This window comes from Pristis pectinata, chromosome 29 (assembly GCF_009764475.1).
Source record: "Pristis pectinata isolate sPriPec2 chromosome 29, sPriPec2.1.pri, whole genome shotgun sequence".
NCBI lineage: Eukaryota > Metazoa > Chordata > Chondrichthyes > Rhinopristiformes > Pristidae > Pristis > Pristis pectinata.
Window position 1 is genome coordinate 25,958,368 of NC_067433.1, and position 14,992 is coordinate 25,973,359.

The 14,992-nt window shown below is 44.9% G+C and overlaps 3 non-coding genes across 3 annotated transcripts; all 3 read left to right on the top strand.

Moving 5' to 3' along the window:
• Positions 1-320: 320 nt before the first annotated feature.
• On the top strand, positions 321-402 carry trnaf-aaa (transfer RNA phenylalanine (anticodon AAA)). Its single transcript has one exon. It is a non-coding gene; the product is annotated as a tRNA-Phe (tRNA).
• A 2,139-nt stretch (positions 403-2,541) lies between these two features.
• trnap-cgg (transfer RNA proline (anticodon CGG)) lies at positions 2,542-2,630 on the top strand. The gene is given in 2 exon segments: positions 2,542-2,577; positions 2,595-2,630. It is a non-coding gene; the product is annotated as a tRNA-Pro (tRNA).
• A 2,114-nt stretch (positions 2,631-4,744) lies between these two features.
• On the top strand, positions 4,745-4,826 carry trnas-gcu (transfer RNA serine (anticodon GCU)). The gene has a single exon. It is a non-coding gene; the product is annotated as a tRNA-Ser (tRNA).
• Positions 4,827-14,992: the final 10,166 nt, after the last annotated feature.

Genomic DNA, 14,992 nt, shown 5'->3' on the forward strand with positions numbered 1-14,992 from the left:
TGGGAATGTGTAAGCTTAACCCTGCAGACCCATGTCCAAACTGAGAATATTCAGGTAAATTAGTGCCCCTGCACTGACGTCTGGAAAACACCGTGGTCTGCTACCCTGCATGACGTGACAACCGTTTACCACTGCTCTCTCCGATCTGTTTTGAAGAAGTATTGGATGAGTTGGAAAAATGGTAAACGCATCAAGCCTCAATCAAAGGATCTGGGAGAGCGAATTTCAAAGCACACACGGAGGGCAAGAAACTACCAAGATTAACATGCTCAGCCGATATGCGCAATTGTGTATGAATGAAAATGGAATTTTAGTTGTGCGGTAGTGTGGCCGAGCGGTCTCAGGCGTTGGATTAAATCTCCAGTCTCCACGGAGGCGTGGGTTCGAATCCCACCACTGCTATTGGGTGAAATTCTTCCCTTACAAGAGCGTTTTCTGTTGCACTATTAAAAATACATCGGGAAATGTTTTTCCGAACAATATCTAACAAGCACAGATCACAGCGGTGTTGATCCTGCATTGGTGCTGTGGTCAACGGTATCACTGCGGGGCCGCAGAACAGTCCCGAGTTAGCGGGGAGTTTGAAGACGTGCACTGATCGTGGCCCACATTTATACGAAGCAAATGGGTGTAAAAGTATTTAATATCCGTGTGCATTCCAACGCATATCTGTAATGCAGCCTGTCTGGTGTTTTGAAATAAGTAGCAAAATAGCCGGCGTTTGAGTAGAAAATACTTGTGCACCACGGTGTGAACCAGTTTGTCAACAGGACAAGGGCAAGTTCACAAAGCAGGACACACCCGCGTTATGCAAACGATTATCACCCTAAACAAAAACACACAGTGGAACACAAGATAACTGAAAGCAAAGTAATCGGAAAAGTAATGTATTTGAACAGATCGCCCATGTTTCTCTCTCCACAAACACTGCAAGACCGGTAGCATTTCTGAAAGTTTTGATTTGTTCTCTTCCTTTTTGCAGCATTTAGTTTCATGATTGGAGGTGCCTAATTGGCTGTGCTTGCATGGAACCCGCCTTCATCACACGGCAATTCACCTCATAAATGAACGGCTCCGTTGGTACTTGAAACCAGGACCTCCTATTCCCGAGACAGGCGTTTTGACCAGTGAGGCCACGGACCTCACGCGCCGTCAGACAGATGTAGCAATGAGATGTAACTTGCATTACCAGCTTTTGTGCATCATCTGGCTGGGAATTGCATCAGATACTGCTCATTTCTTCAGATTCAGGATCCACCCACTTCTGACCATTGTGTCACCGGATCCAGGAATGGATTCTCCACAGCGCCAATTCTGCCTGATCTACCGAACACTGCCTCGCCTCCATTTGCACCTCCCTCAATCCTTCTCCCGCCACCTCGCCACCACACTCAGCTCTTTATGTGTGATCTCACCACAACTTCATAATAAGTCCTCATGACAAATAAAATGAACAAAACTAATGTTTTACCGGCGTTTATCAACCGCCTTAAATGGGAAGGACTTTGAAACCAGTTGTTCATTTTCCCGTTGAACGAGACAACAGCAAAGGGTACGGCAACGCAACTGTCATGATTTTGCTTCCAGCGAGGGGGGTGGCTGATCGTTCGAATTTGTTCACCTCCGGGAACACATTTCTCCTCGAATGACGTTGGAAAAGACCAGTATTCTGAATTCTGGTTCTCAAGCAGGTCTGGGTATAAATCTGTCGGTCTCTGCACCGTTGCGAGGACGAGAGAAGTGACTCCATGCGTTCTTTAATACCATTCTGTATGTACTAGGCTTGGACACCGAGATTTCCGCCTCGTCTGGCGCTTTAAATGAAGTGAAATTGTGTGACGTTCCCTGCGACCAACGACCCGCTCTGCTTGCTGTATGTGACAAGTACAAGCTGTCGCCGCCACTCACATCCCATCGGCAACTTATCGTGGAACAGGGTTTCAATTCCGCCGAACTTTCTTTCTGACGGAGGATATTACCATTGTGTGTGAATTATTCCACATGAACTGCACCGGTCTCTCCTTATAAAGAGAAAAAAAAAATCAGTGCACATTTTTTTCCAGAATATGTTTCTCCGAAACTGTCTGGTCATCCTCAAATTACACTGAGCGCAGCAGCAATGAACTGCATTCATGTTGTTGTTTGTTCTCTGTGCGAGAAGCGAGAGACGGAAATGAGAAGATACTTAATAACGATACAACTTGCATTTCTCGATGACCTTGGGATTTCTAACAGGGTTATGCAATAATAATAATTCTGTTTCAAAGTTTGATCTTCTCGTATTTTCTTCTTCTCTGTTCCACCTTCTTCTCTTCCATCTTCTCTGAAGTTACTTCACTTATTTCTGTGAAGAAAGGGATTCTTCTTAATTCGTGAATTTTTCTGGTGATGGTCAGTGTAGAATATTCTTCATTCTCCTGTTCATTCCTTCCTTGTTCATCTCCGTCTGTTTGCGACATTCAGCAACAGAAATGACAGTGGGCTTCCAACAACTAAATTTGAACTGTTTCATTGTGTCATTGTTATTAACAGACAGATGTGGGCTCGTTGGTCTAGAGGTATGATTCTCGCTTCGGGTTCTGAAGTACATAACATGCGAGAGGCCCCGGGTTCAAATCCCGGACGAGCCCATTTATTCACCAGCTGGTGGACATTTTGAACACGGAGGAAACATTGCCAAATCTGCCTCTTCCCACGCCAGCGTTCCATGAAAGCCCTTAGTGTAAATGACAAAGCGTTCGGCGCTTACTGTAGTGTAGCGGTTGTCACGTTCACCTCACACGCGAAAGGTCCCCAGTTTCGATCCTGGCCAGGAACACCACTTTGACTGATGCTCCAGGCTGTGAGGACAGTGCGTTTTCCTGCCGTTACCATTCACCTTGACCGCAGCTGCCCAAAGATATTGCTATAAATAAACATGCAATGCGATTTTAGTTTGAACATCTGCTCGACCATTCATTCCCAGCGGCGGCCGGACGAGGGACATGACCAGTTCAGTATCGAGAACCCGGCATGGAACGCAATCGCCTCCATCATGATCTCGCTGTCTCTGAGTTTTCCGCTATTGCTCCTTCCAACTCTTCCACTCCTCGTCTCCATCTCCGTTTCTCTCCCACAGACCCCTCAGTGGACGTCATTGTTGTTAATTTCTCTCTGTTACTGTTTCCCTTTCGTCTGTGAGATTTATACCTATCTCCTTCCGTCTCTCACACACATAAAGGAACGCTCTGTGAAATGTCTGGTGTACTTCGCACCCCTCGCCTTGATTCAGCGGGAGTCACGTTATTTAGCGACATAATTATCCCCGGGTGTTGGGATCAGCGGGAATGGTCCGATGGATTCCATCCTTTATTGTGGCAGAGAACGTGTTTTTTTTTCAGATATTTCAGCCGCCAATCTCGTGCTGCAGAAGCACACAACCATCTGGCAGTGTCCGTTGGGCATTGGGATGTTCAGACTTGCTGCTGCAGTCGAGAGGAAGTGTCCGACAGTGCTTCTGTAGTGTAGTGTTTATCACGTTCGCCTTCCACGGGAGAGGCCGCTCGTTCGAAACCAGGCGGAAACGTTCTGAAGGAATATTCTGAAAAACGTTGACTGCCTGTTTTACTCCACGCATGCTGCCTGGTCTATTGAATTCCTCCAGCATTATAGTTTTTCATAGAGATTCCAGCATCTGCAGTCCTTTGTTTCTCTGGTAACATTGTTAAATCTCTGTTTTTCCAGAAATCAAGAGGAGTGAAAGGGACACAATCAGACATATATTCAATTAAATGCAGCTGTTGCTCTGTCGACAACCCGAAGATCTCAGAGAGTCACACAACACGGAAATAGGCCCTTCGGCTACCTCGACCGTGTGGACTAAGGTGCCGGTATCAGCAGGTCCAACTTGCCTGTGTTTGGCCCATATCCGAAACTTCCCTATTCGTGCACGTTAATCGAAGACCAACTGCGCGATCCGCTTCCCAAAGATAAAAAAAAACGAGTGAAGCTCATTATATCCTGCAACAGCGTGGACTTTCCAAATACATAACAATGTTATACTTCGCGAACTCTAAATTCTTCACTTTCTTCCCACATATCACTGCACGTATCCTGCAGCTTTACCGGATCCGACATTATCCTGAATTTGGGAATGCCCTTGTCTTTGCTCTGCCAAGAATGGGAAGTGTGACCTGATGCACTTCAGTGTAACGCAGAAAGGGAGACGCTATAAATGGCACAGCAGGGTTGTTAGCCCGGAGGTCTCAAGGACGTCAACATTCTGCTCCAACCTGTCACCGGATTCTCATATGGATTGAAGGTTTCATTCGCCAGGAGAAAGAAGGTTGAAGCTGAATCTGACAGCAAACTTAGCAAAGGAAGATATGTCGGAACCATTGGCAGTTTGTCTGGGGAAGGTTGTGAAACTGTATTAAATCTTATGACAATTGTCATGAGATTCAATGCAGTTTCACAACCTTCCCGCTGTATTTATTTCAATATATAATATATGATCGCAAAGCCCAAAAGCACTTTATAAAAGCAATTAAGCCGCGACTGATTGGGGAAATTATAGATTGCACTGAAACGATACAAATCGATAATCTGAAAAAAAGCTAAACCTTTATGATTCGGAACGGATTAAAATTCTTGTCAAGGTGACCAAAAAATGTAACTTGTTATAGAAGGAAAACGTGAAAGTGAATGTGTGGGACATAGAAGAAGATTGTTTGAGTTAAAAAACATAGGTCGATTGTGCAGAACAGGCGAGGTGGCCGAGTGGTTAAGGCGATGGACTGCTAATCCATTGTGCTTTGCACGCATGGGTTCGAATCCCATCCTCGTCGTAAGCTGTTGGTTTAGGTAACGAGCTTTAAAAGCGTTCACTTAAAAACTTCCAAGACTCCAAATTTTCTCACCTTCACACAAACCGTTATGGTTTGTGAGTCATGAAATGAAAAGTTTGCAATAAGATTTGGTGGAATGAGAATGGAATGAAAAGTCGAGAGAAAATGGGGTGAATACCGGTTTCGCCCGTCCCCTTGACTTCCTCCAGCTGTTCGCAGAGGTGAATAACGAGCGGATGTAGACATTGGAAACTTCTGAAGAGGGAGCAGAATGCACATTTTGGGAAGTGGGTGCAATTGAAACCTTCCTGCAGAGGGGACGTGAGGAGCGATTGAACACAGAGCCAGGCAGATCAACGTACGAGGTCACCGATTTTGGACCGAAGACAGGTCAATCCGAGAATGGTCCAGGTCGTGATATACAGGGGACTACGGAAGGGCGGGTCAGTGCTCGGACTGAAGAACACCAATCAGCAAACGCTGCCAGACAGGTTCCACGTTAACATGGAACACACTGTGCGATGAAATGTTGCTTTCGACTTCATCACTGCTGTGTGAGAGACAGGTGAAACTGCCGATTTTCCTTCACCTGTTCCTTAACTTCCGACAACCATCATTCAGTATTGTTTTCACTTTTCGACTGTTCTGTTATCTCAGGTTACATTTCTGCTGACATGGTTGCACCTTCATGGACAGACATTTTACATTCATTATGGGAATGGTGTATGGTAACCTGTCACTGATAATTAAACGGACAAAAAGTGAGGAAATCATTGCAAAAGGTAGTCCTGGTTGTCCAAGTGAGAAAAACTAAAAGCTCCACAGGAATTTATTAAGGCCTTGGAGGCATGCGGGTAATTGTGGAGTGATCGGGGCTCATTTGGACTGAGGCAGCAATCTGCGCTTTCAGCATGGAGATGCAGAGGAGGTAATAAATCGCATTTTCTCGGTGGAGTAAAGATGCAGAGGAACATTATAATTGCAGAATGAGTGCAGGGACAGCATAATTCCAGAACACACACGGACTGGAAAGGATGAAGGACTAGAAAGCAAATGGTTTAGAGTGGATGCATCCCCATGGTCTGATTCAGGCAGACTCTCAATGTCTTCGTGCAAGTATTACCGTTAATGCTCCGCAATTCTTGCTCTGCATGAACGCATGGTAAGTTCGGCAGACTTGTAAATCTTGCACTGAAACTTACCCATATCTATCAAAAAATCAATAGCCCCAGCTCTATCCCCAGATGTCTTGCGATAGCCAATCCTCCAGTCTCGAAACCAACCCTACCCTAATTCCCTGTCCTTCAGAACGTTCATTATCCATGCAGCACTGGACCATTTCATTCCACTGGACTCAAACCTGTGTTTACACATCCTGCGGTGTTAACAACCTACCATGTGATGCTCTGATTTTTCTTCAGTTTTATGATGTTTTTCTCTTTCACAACAGAATGTCCCACAATGTCTTCAGCAGTTGATTCATCGCTTTCGACTTTCCGCCAATCAATCAGAAAATGCGAGGAGTAGATCTGAGCTTTCATTTTTCCACAGTTTGTTGACTGGACCAAGAAGCCAATGATTACATCTGTGAATATCAACAGTCGAACGCTCCTAAAGTGAATAACATTGACATCTATACAGCAGTATATCATCCCAACCGAGGCGCTCAAAGACGACGGAGAAAGTTTTGCCTCTAATACCTGGCGTCTTGATGTTCGTTGGGACTCCAATATTGAAATAATTGAAAGTGAATATGTTTGTAGTGGGGTGAGTGCAAACCGAAGGAGGTAATTTATCGAGCCTTTCCATAATAATGTACGAAATGTTTCATGTCACATGTAGACACACGAGATCTTGCTCTGATATCTTTATCTCTTTGAACACACAAAGCGCTGGAGTAACTCAGCTGGTGTGCAGCATATATGCTGGGAAATATCTGGAGCAGCAAAAGACGCTGGACGAACATTTCCCTCCATATATGCTGCCTGACCAGCTCAGTTCCTCCAGCTTTCTGTGTGCTGCTGCAGACTCCAGCATCTGCAGTCTCTGTATCCCCATCGTAATTTCATTCCCCAGCTCCCAACGTACATCCCTGTGGGCGACATCACTCTGAACTTAGTTTCAACGAGGAACTGCTGTACCACTACTGAACCTTCGTGGTGCGGGTCCTGGACTCTACGGATCTCTGGATGAAAAGGTTGGGCAGGTAATTCCCGGGTTTCACTGTTCTTTATTTACTGTAATTTTCAAACGATATTTCAGATCCTGTGAAAATGTAACTGCAGACAATTTAAGATAATGATTCTAAGTTACTGACACATTGCTGAAACTTCTGTCTGCGACACTTGTCAACTCAACACGCCCCCACATAGGTGTCAAGGAAAGATGACGGTTAACTATGTTACCTCAGTTACTGTCAACTAACGAGAGGAACAATAACAGGCTAACGATGGAGCGTCGAAACCATCCCACCTCATGCCACCTGTCCTTTACATAGTGTTGGAATCCAGGACCCTGAGTACGTTATCGTTATAATACTGGTGTTGTGGATGAGGGAAACCGTGTGGTGCCTCAGATGACAGACAGAGAAGGGAGCGTCACGCCTGCCTCAGGTAGTCTGCTTCATTCACAACTGGTTACGACACTGAAACAGCTCTCCCCACACATCGCAGCGAACCAGCGTGCAACCTTCGTATCCGTCAGCAGAAAGGGGTGAAACGGGGAAAGCGGACTAATAAAATTTCGATCAGAAATGAAGACTCCTCCTCTTCAGGGAGTTCTCTCAGTTCCGTCACGGGAATATGCGACGTCTCAAAACACTTCATACCAGCTAATTGTCTGTGTGCTTGAAAAAATGCGCGCTTCCTTCTTCTCGCTTTCTCACAGAACGCCGGCCCCAGCATCATTCTCAATTCTTTTTCCAGCATCCTGGAACAGGAAGGAACCGTGTGGCCTCATGTAGAAGGCGTCTGACTTCGGTGATTGATGTGAAGGCATCAGTAGATTATAGATTCAAGTGCTGTCACGGTCGTTTTACCGACCTTAAGTTTTTGGTCCATTCTACCGCTCACGCCCTCCACCACATCTGTTCGATCTGTTCAAAACAACCCATTCAAACCCCGTCCTTTTCGAAAACGGTTTGCAGCACCGCATGTACTCCGGTTACCGCATGTACTCGTCATGAGGGCAGGAGAGAGGAGAGAGAATGGGCGAGAGGACACGGGAGTGAACGAAAACAAAGGGGGAGGTGGAACTCCTCAGAATCAGTTTACAGAAAAGTGCATATTTCCACTCTCAGTGGCTGTTGTGTGATGGCGAGAAACGGTAAGTCAAAAACTGTCGCTCTTTTAACCCGTACTGTTTGTCAGCAATCCACTGTGAGACTTGGCAAGCAATCGGACCGATGTTCTTTTCAACCATTTCGAATTTCTATGATACACCTGAGGCTTCGTCAATCCGATTCACCGGAGAAATCACCGGCCGTAATGACAATGACACAGGCACCTCCTGGTACATGACACAAAGCGTCTGCGGCCAGTTGCTCTCCCGCATCTTCTCGCGTTGAAACAACTAGAAGGTCCTTTCTCCCAGCAGACAGTGGCGGAGTCAGAGATAGAGCAGCAGATTCCAACATCCTGTCTCCTGAATAAGGGCGGGTGAACATGCCCCCCTGTCGCAGGGTCTGCGATTCTGCGCATTTTGTTCCGGGACATTGTTCCAAGTCCCCGATGCTTTTTGTGCCGATGTGGTGTTGGGAGGAGCGGCAGCTGGGAAGCTGGACTTATGATGGTGGAGTGTGCGGCATTTTCAGCAGGTCGGACCGCAGGGGAGGACACACCAGCTGTGAAACTTCGCACCCATTAAAGAAGGAACATACGATTTGAGATAAAATAGAAATCGCCGTCATGTCATTGAAACTGGAAGTACCTATGTCAACCCAGGTATCAGCCCACTGATAAATCTTCCGCGTCGATTGTGCCGTGAGGCAGCAACATTCAAAGAAAATATTTTTAAAAAATGCCGAAACCCGGGACCTTTAGATCTTCAGTCTAACGCTCTCCCAACTGAGCTAGTTCGGCTCCGACTGAAGGCACTGCCCGCACAAATGGGGAGACCAATCATGAAACGACAACACTGTCAAGAATGTTCAACACTGGAGAACGTGGCACTGGACCAGAATTGCTTGCAATATTGAACCTGGAAATTGTATCTCAATCCATTTCATAAAGAAAAGCTGGACAGTGGAGGAGATTGCGTGGCTACGAGAAATATTCGGAAAATCCAGCAAATTAACGAATCTTCTGTTTGGCGAATCGCCGACTCAGGTTGGACACCTTATTGTTCAAAAGTCAGGTGTCCAAATAATCGGTTCAAGTGAAGCAGGGAGTCAACCTTCCAATCCAATGTCCTGAATTTGGTGTTCACATTGGAGAAACCAGACCAGATTGATTGATCGCTTTGCAGAGAACCTGCTTTCAGTCCACAGGGGTAACGCTGAACTTCCAGTTGTCCGCAAAGTAATTCAACATCCCACTCCCACAGCGAATAATCTGCCTGTGACCTCCTGCACTGCTGTAACAAAACCCAATGAACATGTGCAGAACAACACCTCGTCTTCCATTTGGACACGTGCTGTCTACAAATTGACAGTGGGAGTGTGGGGCAATCATGGCCACCATCAATCCTCCACAAATAAAGTCAATCTGTACTTTAATTAACCGTCGTTCTGGCCACCCCGAGAGACACGCAAATGCGAAGGCAGAGCGTGTAACCTATTTACTGAGAACACCCCAGCAGAGCTGTAACTTGGAACGTCAGCTCTTGGATCAGCCGGATATTTGTGCTCTCTTCAGGTTTTCCCTTTCGGTCTTTGTAGATAGAGGACCAATCACCGTGGATGTCGTGGAGATTATTCATTTTAATACATTATGATTTATGAAAAGTTGAAATTCAGAATATTCCAAGAGATACAAGATTAACGAGGAAAAAAAACTTATGGAAGAGGATGTAAGGAGGACATAGAAAGCTCCACCTTCGTCGCGCCAATGGTTCAGTAACAGCTAAATTTTGTGATATTTTATGTTTAACTTACCTCAGGAAAATGTGACTTGAGCAGATTTATTTGACTCGGAACTTGAGAAGAATTGAAAAAAAATACCCGGATGTTTGAATAGATAGCAGCCCTCGCTTGCAAATTAAACTGTTGAAGGAACCCCTTCCCGCTTAAAAGATTCGCAATAACTACGAGGAAAAGCCGGAGGGAGGGAAAAGTCGGATTTTTCCTGCAAAGTGTGAGGAGATCGCCGATGGCACAATGTCCTCAGTTCCACTGTAATACTTCCATGTTTCTGTTAAACAGAACCTCGACAGCACTTCCGAATTAAAATAGATTTATTTTGTTCAATCACTTTTCCCACTCACCAAAACGACTTTCTGGAGGTCCGCACAGATGTCAAGTTGATCATGCAACCGGTTTATATTGAAATCTGGAAAGAGTTATCTCCGTGTTCAAAAATGTGAGCAGCAATTACAAGCGATACACAGTGTTCTGAAATCATCGTTTCATGCCAAATCTGCATTGATCACAGGAATTAGTATTTTAATATTAAAATGCGCGCAACCAGTGTATTCCTTTCACATTGTCCGTGCCATTGCTATCTGTCAGCAATACGCTTCTATCTATGCTCTGTTATTTTCTTCAATTTAGTATTCTACAAATGCTTTGCTGAGTAACTGTGTGGTGTGTGTGTGTGTGTGTGTGTGTGTGTGTGTGTGTGTGTGTGTGTGTGTGTGTGTGTGTGTGTGTGTGTGGTGTGTGTGTGTGTGTGTGTGTGTGTGTGTGTGTGTGTGTGTGTATGCCTGTGTGTGTGTCTGGCTGCATGTGTCTGCGTGTGTGTATTTGAGTGTCTCTTTTATGTGTCTGTGTGTGTATCTGTATGTGCATGTCTGTGTGTGTGTGTCTGTGTGTTTGTGTATGTGTGAGTGAATGCATTTCCCTTTGTAGCTGCCTTTGCTTGCTCCTGTCTGAGTGTACTTGTCCCTCTATTTGTGTAAGAGTGCACCTGCCCCATCTCTTCGGTGTACTTTTCACTGACTCCAACTGCAGCTGTATTTGGATCCATCACCGAGTGTGTCTTATTCTTGCTATTACTGTGCCTGCATCTTTCTATGAGTGTCTAACTGTGTCTATCAGTATCTCAGTCTCTGTATTTGTGTGGAGCTGCCTCGATGTGAGATTGTTCTTGCACAGTCCACCGTTTTCTTGGTGGAAACACCAAGCTTTCAGCTAATCGCAACAAACGGCAACAAATCGGACAAAAGAGAATGTGACTGTGAACCAGACGGAAAATTATGTGCAGTGTGAAGCAGGACAGCGTGACTCATAGGGATGGTATTCACAACAATCATGCTCTGAACAATTGGAATTTGTCTCAATGCCGACCAAGGATAACGACCAGCAGATCAGCCGCTGCCATGGCCAACAGGTACCGGATGACACACCTGGAGAGACCGCACTTTCCCCCAGACAGGACCACAATCGTCACCAGGTTAACTGTGAGAAAAACGAAAGACACAAATGAACAAGACAGAATGAGAACAATCTCAGCATTTTCGTGTAGTCGAAAAATAATCTTGAAGAAGCAGAGCTTCATGTGACAGAAATCCTTCATGGTGCAGAAATCTGTCTGAAGAGAAACATGCTGAAGCTGATATTATGGTTGTATAATTCCAATCTCAGATTGTGTTGCCCACTTTCAAATCGAATGCAATTGTCGGTTCTGCTGCTGAGGTATACACACTTGAAATAAAGGAACCAGAATTAGTTTGTTTTAATGAGGGGAAGATTTTTTGTTAACCACTCCCCGAAAGTTACTCCAAACCTTTAATCTTGTTGTGTAATTTGATTTTCTGTATGTATCCAGGCAGATCATCACAAACATCCATTCAAACTGCTGTTGATGAATGTGGATTTAAAAGATTTTCGGAGCTATTTGCGGGCGAACAGATTTCCGACAACTTTTGGTGGTTTTATTGTTATTTTTATCTTTAAGCAGACCATATCTACCTTGGATGATGGAACCATTGCGGACATTATGTTGGATGCCTGACCCAATTAGTTTGACGTGGAACATTAAAGCTGTTGAAAGTAGATCATAGATCCACGAGATGAAGGACGTTTGTATCAATAAAGTGATTCAAGCTTCAATGTATTCAAGTCACAATAAACACAAACAATAGAAGGGAGATGGGGCTGGAGATGGGACAGAGACAGTTGCAGTCCCACCACAAAGTATTCTCCAGCCGTTCCAAATGGCGTGGTAGCCTATTCTCTTCAAACATACAGTTGTAAACTATCCCATAAAAAGACAAAGAGAAAGGCAGTTAAGTAAATCTGGAATGAAAACTGCAACAGAACAGTATTCACTGCAGCGCAAGCGGTACCCACGTCCACTGGTAACATGTGTGACTGGTGCTGGATCAGGGAACCATTGTCAATCACCCACTTCCCTTCTGATCTGATCCACGCAGTCCACGTTCCTGTTTCTGGCCATGTTCAATAAACCAGTCCACACACAAACACACCCGTCAGGTCATATTGAAGGGTTAGGTGCAAACATACAATGCAACCCAATAATGGTTGATTTCCGTCAACTCATATTGCGCTGAAAAAAGATTGACGTGTCCATTTACTGGTCCGTTGCAGCTCACCAATGAGCGTTTGGATATAACGATCAGAGCAAGGAGCGGCTGAGCGTGAACAGATTCATAGCGAAAGGAAGTACGGGATGAATCCCATCTCCGCAAATCGGGATTTCGGTTAAGGATAATCCATAGCACAATAAAGCGATTTACTAACTTATTGATGACACCAAGAACAGCCAGGATAGGACAGTATATTATCTCAAAACCAGAAAAGAGCTCATGTATCTCGAAATCGAAGTACATCTTTTTGCTTTCGTGGAGGTAATCGCCGGAAACGTCGGAGGTAATATGTGTCTCTGACACTGGAACGGCAGCTGGAAAGGACTTCTATTTTAATAGAAGAGGAAACATCTCCATTCGAATATTCGGAACTCAATCGCCTGATATTCACGGTCACAGAGAAAATACAACTTTCAATCCTTCTTTTTGAGCCTGTGATATTTACAGCACAAACTAAAGTGACATAAGTGAACTATCTCTGACTTTAATAACATTGAGATCACCACGTGGTCGAAAGACAACGGTTCACTGCCTGTCATCTGGATTAAACTGCTCAGCTCAGTCCGTCATTCGTAAAAATCTCGCTTCCAAGTCCACTGAATCTACCACGAGTTTAACACAATTTTCTGCTCAATACCCAGCTTTCTCAGTCCCTCGGTCCACTGAAATTTCACCCACGTCAGAGACAACAGAGGCCCTCCAAATTGGTCAAGTAACCCACGATGCATCAGCACTTTATTTTCCCTCTTACTCAAACAGATGACTCTCAGATACGGTAACGTAGCGGTTAGTGCTACGCTATTACAGCGCCAGCGATTAGGGTTCGATTCCCGTCGCTTTCTGTAAGGAGTTTGTACGTTTTCCGTTGCCTGCGTGGGTTTCCTCCGGGTGCTCCGGTTACCTCCAACATTGCAAAGATGTACCGGTAGGTTAATGTGGGTTTAAAATGAGTGGCGCGGACTCGTTGGGCCGGAAAGGCCTGTTACCACGCTGTAAATAAAATGTAAAAAATAATTACATTAATTCAGAGAAAACACTTCCTCCCTCAACAAAATAACACCGACCATGCTGTCAGTATGCAGTTCCTGACATATGGTCAATGTGGAATTCGTCAGGACCATACCCCTGCAGACCTGATCATGAATCAAAGAACTGAAATCCGGTTGCGGGATGTGGGGGTGTACCAGTGAGAATGATGAACCACCCACGGTCAACATGGGAAGTGAAGGAGATTGTTAAGTCAAACACAAGATCATACAAGGTGAAAAGCTGGTAATAGATCTTAACACTGGGACTTTAAACTTATGAAACAACAGTGAGTTTAAAAATCAGGAGAACGAACAGCTAGCAGATGCTCTTCGGTGGATTAGCTATTATCAAAATTGAGAGAAATTCAAATGAGGATAGAAAGGAAACGGGGTTTCCTTCTGTCTGAAACCACAGAAGGTTCGCAGGCGGGTGAATTAAGTCTTGAGGGAAGCAACTGACTGATTGTCATTTCTTGCAAGGAGACTGAAGAACAGACATAAGGAAAACATCTGTTCAAATCGTACGGGTTTGTAAGGCCGTCCCTGGAGGAATGTGTACAGTTTTCCTCCTTTTATTCGGTGAAGGATAGTGCAGCGTTCCAGGCGGCTCAGACACCATGGATCAACCTTATTACCGGGTTGAGTGTGTTATAACGAACAGCTGATGATGTTAAAACTGTGTTCTTTACATGATAGAATTAGGAGTATTCTTTTCTGAACCGCGTGAGGTTCTAATGGACCATCACTGAGGAGACGTTGAGGTGTTTCTATAATTCGTAGAGGAACGGTCGCGGGAAATATGTCACAATAAACGCAAGGGATTCTCTACGATTTGGGGTTGTGAAGTATCAGTCACTGGGCGAGTTAAAGAGGACGTAGATGCACGTATGAATGATCAAGGATATCAAGGCTTTGTGAAATTGCCAAGACCAGATGTTGAGGCCAGGGGCAAAGCAACTTTGATCAATTCGAGTGGCCGACCTTCAGGTACCTCCCGCTGACGTGGTCACCCAGACTGGAAGGAGCGTCTCGGAATTCTCATATCCAGTAAGGTGCTAAACCAAGGGGACTGAGCTCCCCGGAGTTGTATAATTTGGAACGGGACTTAATATGTCATCAAATCTTTGTCCCCACGCTTCATTTCAGCAAAATATTAACAAAACAGTCACAAACAACCTGTCCAAACTGGACTAACGTCACTTTGTCCAATCAATGGCCAGAGTTGAGAAAAAGCCACGGACTCTACTCACCAACGCCCCCTCACTCATCAAAGCCCGCACTCTGTCCGTTGCACTGCGATCCATTGTGAGAAAACCACGCGACGACTTTATACCCATTCCTTTATCTGCTCAAATCGCTCTGGTCCTAGTCACTGGAAATAATTGATCTCGACTGAAAAAGTCAAAACTATAAATGTTAAAATCAGCAGAGGTC